Genomic DNA, 18,209 nt, shown 5'->3' with positions numbered 1-18,209 from the left:
TTGTCTTATCTCTTGCTTGGATTTGTTTGATTTATGAGAACTGGTCATCTATCAAGACTGAATCTTTGTTTCATCTACCTTATATCTACATCCTAACATCTGTTTTATTCCTTTTCTAGAAGTATGTTAATGGCATATATCTTTCATCCATGGAGAGACTGAAGCCTGGGGAGGGGGAGAATCATGATCTTTCCAAGGTGATATACAAAACTAATAGCCAGATAAGATACATGCTTTATTCACATATTTGGTTGTTAAAACTTCAGTGCTGAGTCAGTTGAGGAAAGTGTTGTTGTTTTCTGTGCAAAGTATTATAAATTACATTTTTATTACAAGATTAGCCAGAATAGCCTTGTGATTTATGCATCACATCTATGAGCCAAGTTCTGGGAAGAGTGAGGTTAAAAATAGGGCAGCAATAATGAAAAATTGGAAGTAATATGGGCATGGAAAATGTTACATAAAAATTCAATAAAAGATGATAAAAGAAATTTAGGAGATGGTCAGATTTGATTTAAAAACCAAGAAAAAAGGAACTTCTGAAAGAAAGGATCTCCTTTCCTGTTTGGTCATCATCCCCCTTATGCTTTTTCTATGTTGAAAGATGCCTTATAGCATACAGTGCTGTAACTGTGATTAATTTCACTTTGTGTGGGTATGGTTGGGGGTACCAGCCATCCCCAGCCCCTCCATGGGCATCACTTGGGCTGTTTCTTGCTGTGGATGACACAGAATTTACAGGTTGAAAGAAGCCATGTTGACCCAAAGGACCCTGATGTGCTGATAGAAACAGCTCAGCTCTCTTTTCAGCTTCTGTGAATGTGTTTCCTTGTGTTGTACCTTATTCTGTGGTACTTCTTTTGGAGAAAAGCCAAAAGAGAATAGGAGAGAAGCCATAGGGCTGTGGATCCCCTTTTTCAAAGTGCTCATGTTGGTCTGGAGCAGTAACTTGCACTGCAGGTGATTCTGCTCCTCTCGGATGTGGGGCACAGAAATCTGCTGGGGTGATGCTCTGCTACAAGAACTTAATGCAAAGGTAACTCCTGCTGATACAGAGGGACAAGGGGAGCTGTCTCTGGGGTTTGTTTTTTACTGTTCTCAAGCTGATATAAAAGAAGGAAGAGAACACCTGAAGTAAACAAACATGGGTGTGGCTATAAACAGGAGATGGTGGCATCTGGCAAATCGACAGAAGCTTTCTTTGCTTGTTGCAATTTAATGAGGAATTGCTCACACTGGACAAGATACCTTGACAGGAAGCATAATTTTAAAAGTGCAAACTCAGATCTAGAAATATGGTAAGACTGTATTAAACCAGGTCCTCCTCTTCCCTGATAACCTCTGAGACCCTGCTGCATTCAGGGGGGCTGCACACAACTGCACACCTCAGTTCCTATAGGCTGGAATGCAGAACTGATTTCTGCTGGTACATTTTGGGATTAGTATAATTAGAAACTTCTTTTCAGGGGCTCCTTCCATCAATTCTTTTGTGTTATAATACCAGTGGGTGTGCTTATTGACTGGAGTTAGTCACTGCCTTCTCCCATGCTTTTGCTCAGCAAGGCAAGGCAGTGATGCAGCTGCTGCCTGCTGTCAGAGGGGCAATTGTCAGAAGTTGATTTGCTTATCTGCTCCCACTAAACAATTCTAGGATGGCACAAGATGAATTTTCAATGACTCCACCGTCTCTGCGTTCTTTCTTCCTTCTTATAACTATTTGCACAATTCCTGTTCTGTGGCCACCAGCTCCAGTAACATTCCTTATTTTATTTCAATTTAGTATAAATTCCTTTACAGATTTTTCTGATGTAGATAATTGCTTTTGTGATTCTGTAAGCATAAGACCAAATACAGTTATGCTGGTAGAAATATTTCTGAAGCTGAAGAACCACTTTCCCTTGTTTAAGTTAAATTGGAAAAAATGACCACCCCATCACCTTGTGTACTCTATGTGAATGCTGATAATAGAGTTCAGGTGTGTGATTGAAGAAGTTATTGTGGAGACTAGTAAACAGAAGAGCTCAGGCAGAGATTGTTGATTGGTTTTTTTTGTTTCAAAGATGTAAGGGAATCACAGATGCAACCAGCTGAGTGCTAGTAAATTGTATGAGAAAACAAAATATGAGTTGAGAGAATAAGTGCTTTTGTTTGGTAAACTGATGGCCTAGAGTTGTGACCAAAGAATATTTCTCCTGTTGTTTCATCCCTCTTGTATCCAAAGAATAGGAGGATTTCTGGGACTTCAGTTTCCCTGAATATTGCACTGTTGTTCCAGTGCCTATTCAATAAAGTCTGATGCTTCCCAAAAGTGATGGATTATTGCACATGTGCTGTTGATTTCTGGATACAGAACAGTCCTTGGCTGAAGCATTCAATATATTGCATATGTGCCCTGTGAGGGTATGCATGTCTGTAGTCAGTCTAGGGTTTCTGCCAGGAAAAGGCTGCCTCATGTCTGGAAACCCCAGACAAATTCCTTACAATTCATCCAGATGAGATTAGAAATGGGGAAAAAATAATATTGTAAACTCTTAGAAAAATAAGACCACAGGAGACCCAAAGATGTTACCTGTTGTGCCTCCTTGATGGAAAATGAGGTCAGTTATGTCTATGGTTTTCCTAATTACAGTTTTGTAACCTGTCCTAAAAGACCTCCAGGAAAAGTTTCTCTAGACAGACCTGCCCTGGGCAGCTCACTGCATGTTTAACTGTTCTTAGTTGAGAAAGCTTTTTCCCTAAAGTTTAACCATACCTTTAGACCTGTTTTCACAGATCATATTTGATAATTCTAGTGCCTTTCTCTTTGCCTGGTGCCAGTCTATCTGTCCTGTGGTCAGTCACACTAAAGAAAGGTTAGGGATGGACTTAAACTTCTGCTTTTTGTATCCATGTACCCTGAAGCCTGTTTATGGTTTGACTATCACAGTTGTCTTCTTGGGGTATTTTTCACTACAGAATAGCATCATTGATTCATATTGATTTTGGGATCCCCTGTAAACATTGTGAATTTTAATCCTGTTTTCCAAAGAAGTGGCAGACCTTCCATGCCATGTTACTTGCATTTAATGACACGTGGTCTTCCATCAACAAATCATCAGTGGTGGATTTTCAGGGCAATGCATCCAGAGTTGTTTGTGCAGCCCTGTTTGATACTTCTCTCCACTTTGGCAATATGCAGGTCAGTATTCTGCAGGCAAAATTCTGTTTGTCACATGGTAGTGCATGACTTAGACCAAGCTTCCCTTGTCTGCACATGAGGACATCAGGGCACCATTCAATGTTTTAAGTCAGAGCCTTTTATTTTGTTATGGAAATAAATTAGACTGGTTTGATGCAATTTGCTTTGAACAAATCCATGTTGGTTTCTCATAATCTTCTTGTTTTATTCCAGGTGGTTACAAATGAATTGTTTGTTCATGAATTTTTTCCAGGAAGCTGCAGTTAAGCTGCCTAGCCTATAATTTTCTTGCTCCTCAATTTCTTCTTTTTGATAGAAGGCATTAACTCTCCTTTTCTGCTTTTCAGTGGCATTACCTGTCCCCTACAAGTTCTTGAAAATAGCTGCTTCAACTAGTTGCTCAGGTAAAAAGGGATGTGTGACATCCCTAGGATTACACCAGAAAAATATCTGACTCTATAATCAAATTATCATCTTAACACAAAAAAAAAAAAAAGCCCTGCTAAACCCTGACAATTGGCTCAGTGTGAGTTCAGGCATTTTGCAATTTCTCCTTTAGCAATCTGGAAGTGGTGTGTGATAGCATAGGAAGCTGGAGGAAGAGCACAGTGTGCCTGGTGAATAAGCTGCCTCCCCCCTTTGTCTCCTGCAGGCCATCTCGTTGCCTTTAATAGCTTCCCTTATATTTCAGTCGTTTCCATGGCAGCTAATAATTTATTATTGAGCTGAGTATTAATTGCTTTATAATTATAAATCCAAGCAGCATGCTGGCACATCTATCTGAAAACTTAGGCACTAATTCCTTTCATATTGATCTTCCTCCCTACTTGATCTTTTTGAATTCATGAATTGTTTTATCTCACCTCTTAACAGTCAGTAAAACTAATCTAAAGCTTTTGTGTTGTAACCCCTTTTTGAATTCTGCTATTGCAAAGCCTCCCTGACCAGCACAGCACTAGATATAAGCCCCTTTGAATGCCTTCATATAAATCCAGCAAAGAAGCTGCTTTGAGAATGCCCTTGCCCCTAAATTTGGCTGTTTTCTCTGCCTTTTCTTGAACAATTTCATGATAGCAATTAAAAATACGTGATCATAGTAATAAATGTGATTTTATTTACATATATTTGGTATAAACAGAATACTTGGTATTAACAGAAAATATGCATATGGACAATAATTTTCTTTTCAAAATTTAAATGAAAATTTTCAGTGGGAACTATCCTAGATACTGACAGAAAGCAGGCACTGATTTTGTTGCTGATATGTCTTTATGTTTCCTGTCTGCCTGTACAATCTATTGCCTACTGCTCCCAGCCTAAATGTGAGCTTTTGGCAACTCTACTCTTTGTTCTGGATTCATGCATTTCTTGGCTCATGCCTGGGATCATTGGGTAGAGAGGCAACACAAATAATAAGAGTAATAATAAATAGAGTAGGATATTGATGTGGCTGCAAATTGAAATATGCACTTTCTGCAAATGACAGAAATAGTTTTTCCAACAGAATAATATTTTCAGACAGGCAAAGCTTTTGGTAAATGCATATTTTCCTACCTGAGGAGTGCATTTCTCATGCCAAAACTGAGAACCCTTTTTATTTAGTAACCCTCCCATGGAGCCTGTGCAAAGCCCAGTGATAATAGAATAAATCAAACAGTCTTGTTACATTGCATAGTTCTCCCAAGTTAGATGAACTATTAAATATTTACCAAATCCCCATATTTAAAAAAAAAAAACAAAGGTAAGCCAAGCTTGCAGCAGTTTTGTTTTTTGTTTTTCCTTGGAGTAAAATTTCCTGCCTGTTTACCAACCACAGCTCCTGCTATACTATTAGACCATTAGGTTTAAAATTGGAGTGTTTCTAGGTAAATAGGCACAACATAATAGTTTCCATGACTGATGCATCTGCCTTTGGGGCTGATGGACAGACCACTGCCAAGGCAGCTTAACCCAATGTATCAGCTGTATGTGAGCTGCTCTCCTAAGGATGCTGAGGCACTCTAGACACAGTTGTTCCTTATCCTCGCTTATTTGGAGATTAATCTTGCTCTAGGAGACACTGTGCTCCACTGCCTGGCAGGGTGTCAGTTTTGTGAAGGCACTGTGTGATTAGGCTAAAATATTTAGTTAAGGAAGAAACAAAAGCAGTCTAGTCAACAGTTCAGTAGTTAAAAATCTGGATGTACTGTCATAATAAAAATAAAATAAGTGAATATAGGTTTCATCTTGTTCTAAATTGATGGGGTTGTTTCATACCTGCATGAAAGAAAAAGACACTGCTCTGCTTTTCATGTTAAAGATCTTCACAGTAGTTTCTCCTGGAGGCATTTTAGATGATTCCCCAGGTATATAACATTAAACCTTTCTGAATATTTTTTAGTGATGCTTCATAGAGAGTTCAAACAAATATTTTCAGTTAGGTGCTAGTATGTAGACAGAGAAATCTTTTCTAGAAGGAGGCTTTGGATTTCAAAGTGCATGTGATTGTTGTATTACTTGCTGCATATTTGTTTTGCAAGACAGACTGGTTTTGGATGCATACTTCTGCTTTGGTAAGTCTCTCCCTGGTGTACAATTTTATGGAGACTTGTAGGTATGATGTGGGGGCACAGAAAATTTATTGAAACTGTTTCTCTATTGTTCTATACCTGCTTGGCAGTTCACGTCTCTGATCTATTGTTCTCTGCTTGTGGCAGATCAGCTAGAACATCAAAGGGACTGTTAAACATCATTTGTGTAGCTGATTGTTTAGAATTGCCCAGACTTGCTAGTCAGCTCAAATCCTTGCCTAGCAAACTAGAAGGCAAATACATCTGGGCCTTTGACCATAAAGGGGATGCTCAGGCAGGGTCACCACTCAGCTTTTGTGTCTGTAGCTGCTCATAACTTTCTTTTTTGATGCACAGCAAAAGCAGATGCATGGCATCACTGCTCTATCCATTAAGCTACACATATATCTTATGTCTTTTCAAAGTGCTGCTTGCTTTTTTTAATCATTAGCACTTATTTCCTTCTGGTGCTTTCTTCTCTATTGGCTATAAAGGATGGTTTTTTCATGTTGCATTTTAATTTTGCTGTTAACAAGCCCTGCTGGAAAAAGCTTTTGTAACAGTGATAAAAAAATATGTGTGCTAGACAGCACAAATGACATGCAAGCTTATTCCATGAGGTTTGCTTAATTGAAGATAAATAAATTTATTATCTTGCAATTACTGTGGCTTGTATATGTAAATAGCTTCCCAGCAAGTTTAGCAACTTGACTCAACATGCTACTTTCCACTTGGCACCAGGTTTTGCTTCACTGTATCTTAAAAGCTTTTTGGAGGAGTTTCCCTTCAGGTTCTCTGGGCTCCTTGATATACAGGGACGATACCATGTCAGGATCTTACAAATTCTTCCACAGAAAACTCAGATATGAACATTGAGACAGAATAGCAAAACAAATAAGAATGTTAGTGACTAAAATGCAGCTTAAAATGTTTTCCTTTTTCAATTCAGAGTATAATTGTATTCTATGAGATGACTCCTAATTGATAGCACAGATTAGCTGTATTTTATTGTTATTATTTCATAAGAGAAGAAGCACATGAAGTAGAAGAAATCACTCACTTGGGATTATGGGAAGGAGCATTGTTGAAATGTGAAACTGTTGTTGGAGCTTGGCAGGCTCATTCTGCCATAATTACCCCATTGACCCACAAGTGAACTTACTTCACTTTTCAAAGAAACCATTTTGGAATGTTTCCTGGGGAATGTTTTGCTGTTGATGTGTGAGCATACGGCGCAGGATGCTGAAGATAAACCCAAACTTGTGGCTGAGTATTAAAGCTGCTCCCTGGTGAAGCTGCACAGCCACTTTGTGGTGCATCAGGCCTTGGGTGGGAGTGCTCTGTGTCCTGAATAAATCCTGCCCATGGACTTCTGCAATGCTCAAAGGTGGAATTACTTCTGGATTTTTAAGATGCAGTCTTTGTTGAGTGTGGAAAGTTGGGAGCCTGATCCCAAGTGCTGTCCAAGCAATTTCTATTAAGGGGTAGCCCGACACCTTATAAACAGGACCAAAAATCTTTAAAAAAACCCACAGATTTGGTGGTGTGGGATTTTGGGTTTTTTCTCCCTTTTTACTAATTACATACCTGGAGGCTTCTTTCTCCTACTCCTTTTTAAGGCACAGACCCAATTGCCTTTGCTTGCACTTGATCCTGAACTGAGCAGAGAACTGTCCTGCATGAGTCACCTTCTAACCTGTCTTTTTTAACTGTTTGAGCCACTACAAATCAGGACATCAAAACATGGTCACTTACTGATCTTCCAGTCTGCAGATGTAGTGCAAGGATGAGCTAGAAATGCTGAAGCATGAATATTTTTTACCTAGGCCTTTCAAGAAATTCTTAATATTTCTGAAGAGTAGACTTCTCGTGGCTACTCAGATTTGCATTTTATGTTAGCAATGAAGCCTTTCAAAACATCCATGGAAAAGGAATAATCCTTATAATTCAAAGATGAATTATATTTGATTAATTTTATAAATTAAATTATATTGTAATATAATAAAAATGGGCTAATGTAGTGGTAGTTCATTAAATGGAAAAAATTCTGAATATACTAATGGCCTAATTCAGGAATTAATTGCTAATCCTTCTTCTTTGTAACAATTCACATTTCTTTCTTCCTTGACATGGTTTTGATAAGGTAGCTGTGGATATCCTTTAGTGCTGCTTATGGCGACATTTTTTGTTGAACTAATTTTTAGAATTTATCATAAATATGAATGTCGGTATTAGATTCTATTCTATGGGGAAGGTGGCAAAAGGAAAAATTTTCTGAAGTATTGAACGTTCATCTTGAATTCACTTCCCGGCTTTCAATTTTGTTAGGGTTTCTTTCCCCTCAGAGTTTAAGATAATGTTTCTATGGAGAAATACTCTGCTTTTTCAGAAAATGCAGCTCTCGTGTAACTTTCATTTCATTTCCTTGCCTGCACAATTAAAACACAAACTGGAGCCCTTTTTCTCGGCACTTCCATCGTCTATTTCTCATTATGCTCCTTGATGAGATTTTTAGGCTTCACAGAACACCGTCTAGGCAGCTAATCCGATGCAGGGCTAAGATCACAGCACTTCTTGTGTAATTCTTATTAGGTTAATCAAGAAACTTACTGAAGCAGGAGGTTTTTTAAGGCCTGCCAAATTTGAAGCGATAGATCAAAGTTCACAGCCCTCTGACCCTTCTGCCCTAACTTGCCTCAGCAAAGTCCCCATGAATGGCCTCATTGTGAAGATGGCAGCGTCCAGAGCCCGTACATTTGCAATTGTTTAGGCTTAGGAGGGGCATTGTGCTGCCCCTGGTGAAATGCATTTTCTTTTCTCTTTCTGAAGTGTAAAGGTTTTCACCTCCATTGCCTATACAAGTGCTCTGGTCACCACAATAGCACTTAGGTGATCCTTGTTCCTGTCAGGCTGAGCACCCAGTTTTATGACAGAGTGCAATTAAATGGCTCAGAAGCCAACATTAGGAAAACAGCAGTGAAGAACAGGGGCAAAGCTTAATTTCCATATGGTCAGCCAAGCAAGAACAACACCAGCATTGTGATCTGGAGTAGATAGTTTAAGCACTATTAAAGAGACATCTATTCTTTAAGTTGTCTCCTGAATGCTGCTGCACTTCTTTGATTGTGCTTCTTCATGGTCAAAACCGCTTCCTAGCACAAATGCTTTTAGCATGGCATGGCTTCTTTGGTGTTATTAATATAATAGCAAGGATTAGTTTGAATAATAACACTGAACTTTGGAATGGAAATCAAGTAATTTAATTAAATGAAGTATGACCCAGCCAGGCCAAGTGAAATTTGGTAAGGTTGCCTTCATAACGTTCTGATTTACTGTGTTCTTTTTCAGGGGAAATTACAAAATGAAGATTGCTCTGGAATTGGGGTAGAAATGGTAATTGTCCTTCTAAACAGGGCCTGAAATTTTTTTGATAAATCAAACTGTGTTCATTTATTTTGAGATTTCAGAATTAATTTCCCTTAAAAAGTAACCCTGTGACTTCCCAGAGTTAGCAATTTCCCAGCCAGAAGGATTAAAAGGTTCTTGCAGCCATAGATTCTTTGAATTGCCCACAGCAACCATTTGGGTACTCAAATGTAAAAGTTAACATCTTGGTTTCAGATGTGCATATTGGTACAGCCTCTGTAATGCTGAGCTGGTCTCCCTGTGCTCCCAGAGCCAGTGGGAATCTGGCTGTTTTGAATGTGAGAGATGTCTTTGAGATGGGTTACCAGGGCCTGTGTTCTTGCATTGTCACAAGAACACACTTTAAAGTTTACAAGTGACACAGTGCAGAACTAGACAAGAGAATGTGTGAACAAGGTAGGTTTATTTGGGGGTTTTTAGATCTATTTGTCACTGAATTAGAAGCAAGTGCTCAGGAACTACATAATGCTTGTTTCAAGAGCAGTTAACTTGAAAGTCAATGAGACAATTCTTCTATAAAGCTAAAATGATCAGATTTTTCTGAGAAAACCCTTACAACTTCTACTTACAGCACATGAGCACGGTACCAGAAATTACAGGAGTTTATTAAAATAAAGCGAGAAATGTTCAGATCACCAATTTACTAATTAGTGTCAATTGATTAAAGCAGGGTGTTCATTTACAAATCAAACAAAGCAGTTCAGGCAATTATGGTTCTCCCCCTTATTGCAGGAAAACATTTGGAAATCTGACAGGCAGTTGTTTACTCAATATGAGTATTAAATTCTCTAATCTTCAAATTTACAGAAAATCACTGTATCACCTGCAGGAAGTTCTCAAGATAAATACCCAGTATTTTGGTACAGTCAAGCTGCAGCCTGCTGCCTCTCAAAGAGAAAGGCAGGAGTGATTAAAAAAAGATGTCTTTGAGGGTTCTTAATTTTTTCTGCCCAACTCTGTCTTGACTACAACTTAATTTTAAAATGCCTCCTTTTACCTGCCACAACCGAATGGATTTCCCCTCTGTGTATAAAACAGAAGTGTCAGCTTTATTCAATCCTTCCATGTGGCACATTAAGGTGTATTACTGTTACATAAGACAAAGTTTATTCTGGTGAATTGCATTAACACCAGTGATGTGACAGGTATGATACAGGCACAGCCTGTGTCAGCTTGGGAAGGAGTGCATGTGCAGAAGAGAATATTGTCATCACTCACTGCACAATAATGCAGAATATTGCTTTATTTATGGCTTGAGAAACTGACAGAGATAGTTCAACCTTTGTGTCAGTCAAGTCCTGATTTAAAACTCCAGCAGTTGTTGGTGTTCAAGGCCTCAATTATTTTATGACCTTTCATCTTTTTCCTCTTTACAGCACACACAGTGCCCAGGCTCCACTTAATTATTTTATTTTTTTCTTTTTCTTTGTGCTTTTCTCCCTAAATAAAAGCAAAGAGGGGAAGACTTCTTTCCAGTAAATTTATGTTTCATTTTTCTTACATCATCACCATTTTCAAAGTTGTATTTCCATGGCATTTCTTCCTGGCATAATCTCACTTGCCAAGCCAGCAGAGCCAAATAGGATTTACCAATTTACTTCTAGAAACTAAATGGCCTAATGTTCCTCTCTGGTTATCTACCCTTTCAGCTGGTGGGATATATGCTCTGCCTTCTGCCTGCTTAGTGCCCTGTAGATAAATTTGAGCAGAATTTCTTTAGCTGTCAGGGTGATGGATGGGTGGTACAGTGGAGCCTGCTCAGCCAGAGCCAGTGGCTGCCTTTGCCATCCATCACTCTTCCTGCTGTCAGCCTCTTGATCAGGGCTGCAGAGCAGCTTCAAGCTTTGGCTAGGTCACAGTGCCACAGAAAAACAATTAGTTTCTCAAGGATATACATATTTTAGCACGAGGAGATTTGACATCTGAAATACTGCTGTGTTCTGTATTTGATAAATCAGATTTCAGCTTGGTTTTGAAGTAGCAGCTCTGTGGTTAGAGGAGACTGAGTGTGTTGCACTGGGTGTTCTTGTAGTTACAATTGTGGATGGTGGGAAAGAAAAGTGTGTGATATGTTAGAAAAAAAAGAAATGGAAGAGTAGCATTTGATACCTGAGCACTGGAGCAGATATGTATTTTTAAGTGGCTGTTAAAAACATCTCTGGCTTTTTAAAGCATTTAGGATTTTTTCCTACCGGTAATTTTTAGTAACTCTTATTCTTCTGGGGTTTTAGGTCATTCTCTGGCTGGATTTGTTGGCTTCTTCGACTCACCAACTATTTGTGAAATAGGAAAGTACCAGACTAAATTGAAGTATTTCTTCTTACTCGTGTTGCATTTCATGAGGGCCTGTGTTTCTCTGTATTTCATTACATTCCATGTGTTCAGCTGGTAACTTAAGTTTCTGCTCTTAAATGTTGGGCAGAATTTTTAATTCAGAACAGCCCTTAACTCCTGCTGATGACCTTAATTTTTTTTTTTTCTTTTTGCATTTAGAAATGCTGGCAAGAAGAAAGGAGAGATACCCAACAACTCATTTAGCTGGCAGTGAACCAGGGTAAGCTGCTAGAATATTTATTGTCTCTCAGTGGCTTTTTTACTGTTTTTTGAGGGACTTTTCCAGAGTTGAGCAGGAAGGATTTGCAGATATGCCCAGGTAGTGCTGGGAGTGCTGCCCACTGCTGAATGTGGCTCTGCCCTGGAGGCAGCTGGCTCTTGTCACCTGCTGCAGAATGCCTGGAGCCTGGGGTCATGCTGAGGAGGAGAAACACTTGTGATATGAACATGACTGCATCAGTAGCACAAACCTGATTTTTGGGCATGAATCACTCCGGCAAAGGACAGAGTAGCAGAGCCTTGAGGTTGTCCCAGGGGTTGCAAGTGCACTGTGGAGTAAGGGAGCACCAGGCTGTGAGTGGGGAGCCACAGAGGAGTGTGAGCAGAGCCTCTGTGCCTGGCTGAGCTGACACAGCACTCCTGGCCCAAAGCAGGACCCACACCTTGGTTCTTCTGTCCCCACAGCTGTCCTGCAGGACTAGGTATGGCAGCACCCACTGCCTGGCAGCTGAACAATCTGTTGGTGTGCTCAGGTATAAAGCAGTTATCTGTGGCACATGCTCTGCTGCCGAAGCATCAATGATATTTTCCAAAAGTAAATTGGTCGTGTTTAGCATTTCAATGCCCATATCTTGCAAATTAAATGGCCTTGCAAAGAACCACCATGCTGTGCACTTAAGTGGGAAAGATGTTTAAAACCATAGTCTTCCTCCTGAGCAGCTCGTGTGGCACAGTGAAACTCGGCAGAGACCAAGTGCCTGTGCTCTGGGTTTGCTGAGTGAGTGCAGAAATAACTGCTCCTTGTTCACTAATATTCCTGTTATCTATCAGCAGCCACTCTCTGTCAGATGGAACAATTGTGCTCACAGGATTGTTTTCCTAGAAGTCTGCTACATATTTATGTTCAAGTGAGAAGGATTTCTTCCTGGAGCTCTTACCAGTGGGATTGGTCGGGGGAAATAAATCTTTGCCAAATTTGTGTTTTTCACATTTTCAAGTGATCAGTTACATTTATCAAGTTTCTGGATAAATGCAGGTTATCTTCAGCTGAGTGAAATTGTAATGCTTCTCCTCCATAGCTAGGGTAGGAGTTATTTCTGTGTGGATGTTATGCAGGCAGCTGCCTGCATGGTTGTGAGAAAGATGGCATAGCTCAGGCTATGTTGACATATTTAGAAGGAATCAAGCTCTCTCCACACATCTGGGTTTTAATAACATTGCTTTTTCCAGTGCTTCTTTGCACAGTGGAACAAATCAGAAATAGCCACTGAATCTGAGGGCAGCAGAGGATCTTGTTCTAGCAACAGCGTATTTCCTAGTCCTTTTCCAAACCTTAGACAACTGCTTGCTACATTATCCTGTTCAAACCCATTATGCTGCTCTGTTTGATTTGTTGCTGTCTCACGTGATGCATTTAAATCACAAGGTTTTCATGACATGAAAACCTTTTGGCTTGGATCCAGAAGTATAATATACAAGTATAGAATAGACATTATTTACTTTCAAGAAAGAAGAAATTTGGCAGCTGGCTAGGGAAAGATGGAATTTCTGATTATTAGAATAACAGCAAGGGCAGGTTTTCATTACTAAGAAAGCATATAGACATTTCTGTTAACATGCCCATAACAAGGTAGCTTGTCATGCTAATTTAGTACCAGGAAAGTGCCTACATTAATGTAGGTGAAAGTTGTGGAAGAAATTTAGTGAAAGAAATTTAACCTGCCCCTGGTCTATTGAGAGAGAAAATGAGACTATAATTCCAAAGTGAATTAATAAATAAAAATCCCCATTAGTGGAGAATAGTTATTTGTTTCTTGTTCCTCGGAGTTAAAGGAAGTTTATATAATAGGCTGACTGAAGGACTCTGAAGGGGGTCCAAGAGGAGTGATTTGTTTCTAACTTCCCCTCCTTTCAATAGGAGTTCAGAATCTGTGTTCTGGCAGAGGTACCAAGAGTATGAGGTCTGTGTCTGTTACAGGAGCTGAAAGTCATGCACCAAGTTGAGAGATTGCAATGCATGCAGTAAATATTTAAATATGCTTTAAAACAAGTGCCTCTGATTTTAAAGCCTTTTAACATGTTATACAATAGTTGGACAGGATAGTGATTCCTGTGTGCTTTACTCATCTTGAAGAGTACTGAGTGAAAGCTCAGCTGGCTTCTATTTCATCCTGCTCTGTGTCTATTGGGTTGCTTCACAAGTGGATGTTAAATCAGCTTTATAGGGAAACCAGGGCTAATATCTCTGAATTTCTGCAGCATAATGGGGCATTCCCCAGCACCTGGGGCATTATGCTAACCTGCTAAGCAGGGTGGTGGGTGTTCACAAGGCAGTGAGAGAATTTTCCATCTCGTTTCAGTGGTCATAAAGCCACATTAGAATAAATACAGTAACTGAGGGATAATACTGCCAAAGAAGGGGCAGTTTTAAGGAGTGGATTACAGACCATTAAACAAGAAAAGAATTTGTAAGAGGACATCAGTATCCCATATAATAAGTGCAAGGTATGTGTTACTCAGTAGCTAGAGGCTGGACCAGTTATCTCTAACAAGCCCCTAGAATGGCACAGTTATAAGATTCAGGTGTTTGGCATGTGGGGCTGAATTTTCCACCTTAAAATCACTTCAGTGTTTTAAAGCTAGAAAAGACCTCTATAGTCCTGTTCATACCTTTTTAAAATCAAAGAACAGTGATATATTCAGTCTAACATCCAATGTTTAACTTCATTTTCAATATCAGTTGTTCTCTAGAAGTCCTTGGCCAAGCCTGATGGCTCCCAGCTCATTGTCAGGAGAGGTGAGGTATAAAAGCAGTGCAACTGATCTGTCCTATATACACTGACTTTCAGTGGCTCCCCCAGTTGCTCAAAAGCTTTTCTCTCCAGGGCCCTCGTATGAACACGACCTTCTACAGTGCTAAATATTAAAACAACTGTTTTAAGCTTCATGTTTTAGTTTTAAAAGCAAAGGAACAAAGTGGCAGTGGGGGCCAGCTGGCAGACTTGCATAGCAATGCGCAAACCTTTCCCCTTTAGACACACCAGAACTGAAATTTGCACTTAAATCACGAGTCAGGAGGAATTTAAGCCTATCCAAGAACTCATTTATGCACATCACAAAACCATCGCACAAATTGGTACGGTGCTTTTCATTTGGCAGCCATTCCTCCAGAGACATCCAGGACAGAAATAGCAAGGGTACTGCAGGCCAGATATTTGCTGGCAAAGCTGTCTGTGGTAGGAAACTTGTTCAGCACCTGCCTGTTTGTGCTCTGCCTGGCTGCCATAGCTTGTATTGCACTATTGCAATGATAAAGGCTGGAATTATCCACATTATTTAGAAAAAATATACTGGGTTTTGTTGTTTAATCTGAGCTAAAATTTTAAGTAAAATTTAAAGTGAGTGAGAAGGCAGAAAAGAACAGCAGGTCTAAGCAGAATCACTGTTTTCAACATCTTGTAATTTCTTGGGACACAAGCTTGGAATTGGTAGTGCCAAGCAGAGCACTTGTTCCTCTTTTCCAACTGAACAAATCTGAGTTAAGGTTGACAGGTCACCATGTGGGTGTGGAGATCTTGGACTTCAACAACTCATATCTTACTCAGATTTTAAAAACTGGAATATTTGTTAATCAGCCTCTTTACTTCTGCTTGCCCAAGTTCCTGTCTGATGATAATCCAAACGGCTTTCAAGCGAACTGTCTGCTGTCAGGAAGAAATGTGAATTGTCAATTAAAAGTAAAAATTGGAAAGTAGGTCAGAATGATCTTCAATCCTCTCAAGGTCACCTGGTCAGTGCTGGGAGACAGATCTTTGAAGCCTCATGAAAGCAGTCTTCAGTGCCAATTTCTTTTTGTGAAACCCTTAAGAAAGGGGCTCTCTGTGCAACATGAAAACACTGTGATATTTGTCCTTTATCTGAAATATCTAAAATGTGTTGGTGGCAGAGAAGAGAAGAGAATGCAGGAAAGAACCAGGTTTTACCTAGTGATTTTTTTTTATTTCCTGGAACATTAATCTATCATTAAATATTGCCTGGATAATTGATGAGATAGCTGAGAGTCTCCTTTCATACACATGCTCTCTCTGACACACTGGTGTGCGTCACCTTCTGGAGAGCAAGAAAAGCTCCAGGAATTCCTCTTGTTGGCACTGATAGTAACACGTTCACTGGCAAAAATATTACGCCCAGCTTTGTAGAAATGCTTTAAACAAGTGTAGAATACGTTAGAAATGGAGAAGCCTGCAGCCAATATTGATTATTGTACCAGCAAAATCTCTTACCAGCCTGTGTGTAGGATCTGTTGCATGGAAATTGCAATCCTTTAATTCTTCAAGGCTTTGCATCTCTCAGCAAATCTACTCTTGCAAAGTCTGACAAAATAGATTGGATATTCTTCTTCTTATTTTTCAGTATGTGTACAATCTGTAAGCAGTTTTAGTGTATATTAAAAAGAAGAAACACGATCCATTTCAGAGAAGAAATTTTGTTTTTTACAGCAGCCTCATTTGAAACTTTCTTGAAACATAGACTTATAATTAAAGAGTCCAAGGGCTAGGGAGAATCACAGAATAGAACAGAAGCATAGAATATGCTGAGCTGGAAGGGACCCATCAGGATCATTGAGTCCAGCTCCTGGCCTTGCACAGAACACTCCCACCATGTGCCTGAGAGCATTGCCCAAACACTTCTGAACTCAGAAATTATGTGCACAAACTAAAATAATTAACATCCCTAGAACCCCTCTCCCCTTTTTTTTCTTTTTCCCTGTGTACATCAGAACTGCATTGTGCTCAATCCAGAGCTCTCATTTGAGGAAAGAAGTGAGCAGTTTTTGTGTGCTGTGCTCGATGCTCTTCCCTGGAAGTGAACCTCATGCTCCCTCTAAAAGGCCTTGCTTTCCACAGGATCAGTTTGATCCAATTGTGTTAATCTGTGTTAGTCCCTCTGCTCTAATTGGACCAGGGTTTTAAGGCTGCTGATCAGCAGAGTTACTGCTCCTTATTGTACTTGGGAATTACTGCAGTGTTAGCCTGCTCCAGCAAGGCTAGGAGGTTTTAGCTATAATTACTGCATGAAAGGCTGTAATTTGTAAAGCCAGATTGTCACACAGCTGGGGGAACACTCCCCCCAGCTGGACACTCCCCAGGCTGCTCTGGTTCCCTCCTGCTCACAGCCTCTGGGTGCTGTGAGATCCCTGCTGAGGAGCAGGGAAGGAGGCACTGCAGATTCTCTGTGTGCTCACAGGCTGCCTGTTCATCTGCAGAAAAATGATTGGATATAAAAAATGGGGCCTCTTGGCTCACATCTCAATCTTCTTGAGACAGCACTGATCTCCAGGCCAGCCTCTGCTACTTCAGCCTGGACAAAGATGCACTTTGTGGTGGCAATCTGTGAATTTAAAATTCAGATTCCCCGAGTTTTTAGGGTTTCAAAAAAGCCAACCACTTTGTGTTGGTTACACAAAAAGTGTATGTTTTAAGACAAAGTAGTTAATCTGAGTGCATTTCTTAAAAAAATGGGGTTTTTTTTCCATTCAGGTTTTCTTCAGGGTTGCCTGCAGAACCCAGGGGTCCCTCCTCTGCCTGCATTTTCCTTTCTGTATCATGAACTGCCTTCTAATATACAGCTACTTTCTCAATTTTGCCTCTGGTCTGCTCTCAGATTCTTCAGCACTTGTTTGGGATCCTGCTTTTATACTTTTCATTTGTTTCATTAAGTGAACTTTTGAGGTAGCAAAAGTCAATGGAAACTCTTGATGACTTCCCAGGGAGGAGGATTGCAGACTCTGTATGGTCATACCTGGTGTTTTATAGAAATGTCTGTTGAGTTATGTACTACAACTATTGTAATTTTTTTTTACCTTACTATTTCTGTGGACTAGACTAATGACATTTTTGCTTTATTCTCAGGTTTATAAAATTGTTTATTTTCTGTAAGGGGGGCTGTTTCACTAGGACTCTTGGGCAGGAACTTTGTATTAGGCAACTGACTATTTTGTAATAGAAATACCTTTCTCAAAAGTGGTAACAATGTCTTACAGGCTTTGCACTTAGCTGTAGTGTGATGTGATACAGATTTTATAGTAAGGCTTCAAAGAGTTTCCATATCTGAATCATGTAGAAGGGTATTTCAGTCAAACATTTCTCTCACTTGTGAAAGCAGATGGAGAATTCTTGTTTTGTTGTGTTGGTTATAAAGGGAAATGAATTCTCTTACCAGTAAATGATTGCAAGAAGCTTATTCATGCTGTGGTTTGAGAAAGTACATGGAAAATATGCCAGTGATGGGATTGCAGCCTTGCTTTGAGTTCTGCAGCATGAGTGGGTTAAGAGGTTCACTTGTAGGATTCCAGTACAAGAGCAGTGAACATGAAAAGAGAGAGGGGAAAATAGATGGAGTATAAAATAGGAGAACCCATCATCCTGGAGGATCTTTTGAAGATGTCTGCCTTGGCTGCTTCTCCCAAGTCTAGGTTAAGCTGAATTTTTCCCCTTTCTCAT

The 18,209-nt window shown here is 39.7% G+C and overlaps 1 protein-coding gene across 1 annotated transcript in view; it reads left to right on the top strand.

Annotated features, from left to right (window-relative positions):
• The first annotated feature begins 11,660 nt into the window (after nt 1–11,660).
• The window catches only part of TMC3 (transmembrane channel like 3), a 129,449-nt gene continuing 122,900 nt past the window's right edge, over nt 11,661–18,209 (top strand). The window contains exon 1 of the mRNA XM_077185307.1: nt 11,661–11,707. The gene's annotated coding sequence lies outside the window, so the exon portion shown is untranslated. The remainder of the gene's footprint in view (nt 11,708–18,209) is intronic.

The sequence above is a fragment of the Agelaius phoeniceus genome, chromosome 13, assembly GCF_051311805.1.
Source record: "Agelaius phoeniceus isolate bAgePho1 chromosome 13, bAgePho1.hap1, whole genome shotgun sequence".
In the NCBI taxonomy this organism is placed as follows: Eukaryota; Metazoa; Chordata; class Aves; order Passeriformes; family Icteridae; genus Agelaius; species Agelaius phoeniceus.
Note: the sequence above shows the minus strand (reverse complement) of the source record. Positions and strands in the feature narration are given on the sequence as shown.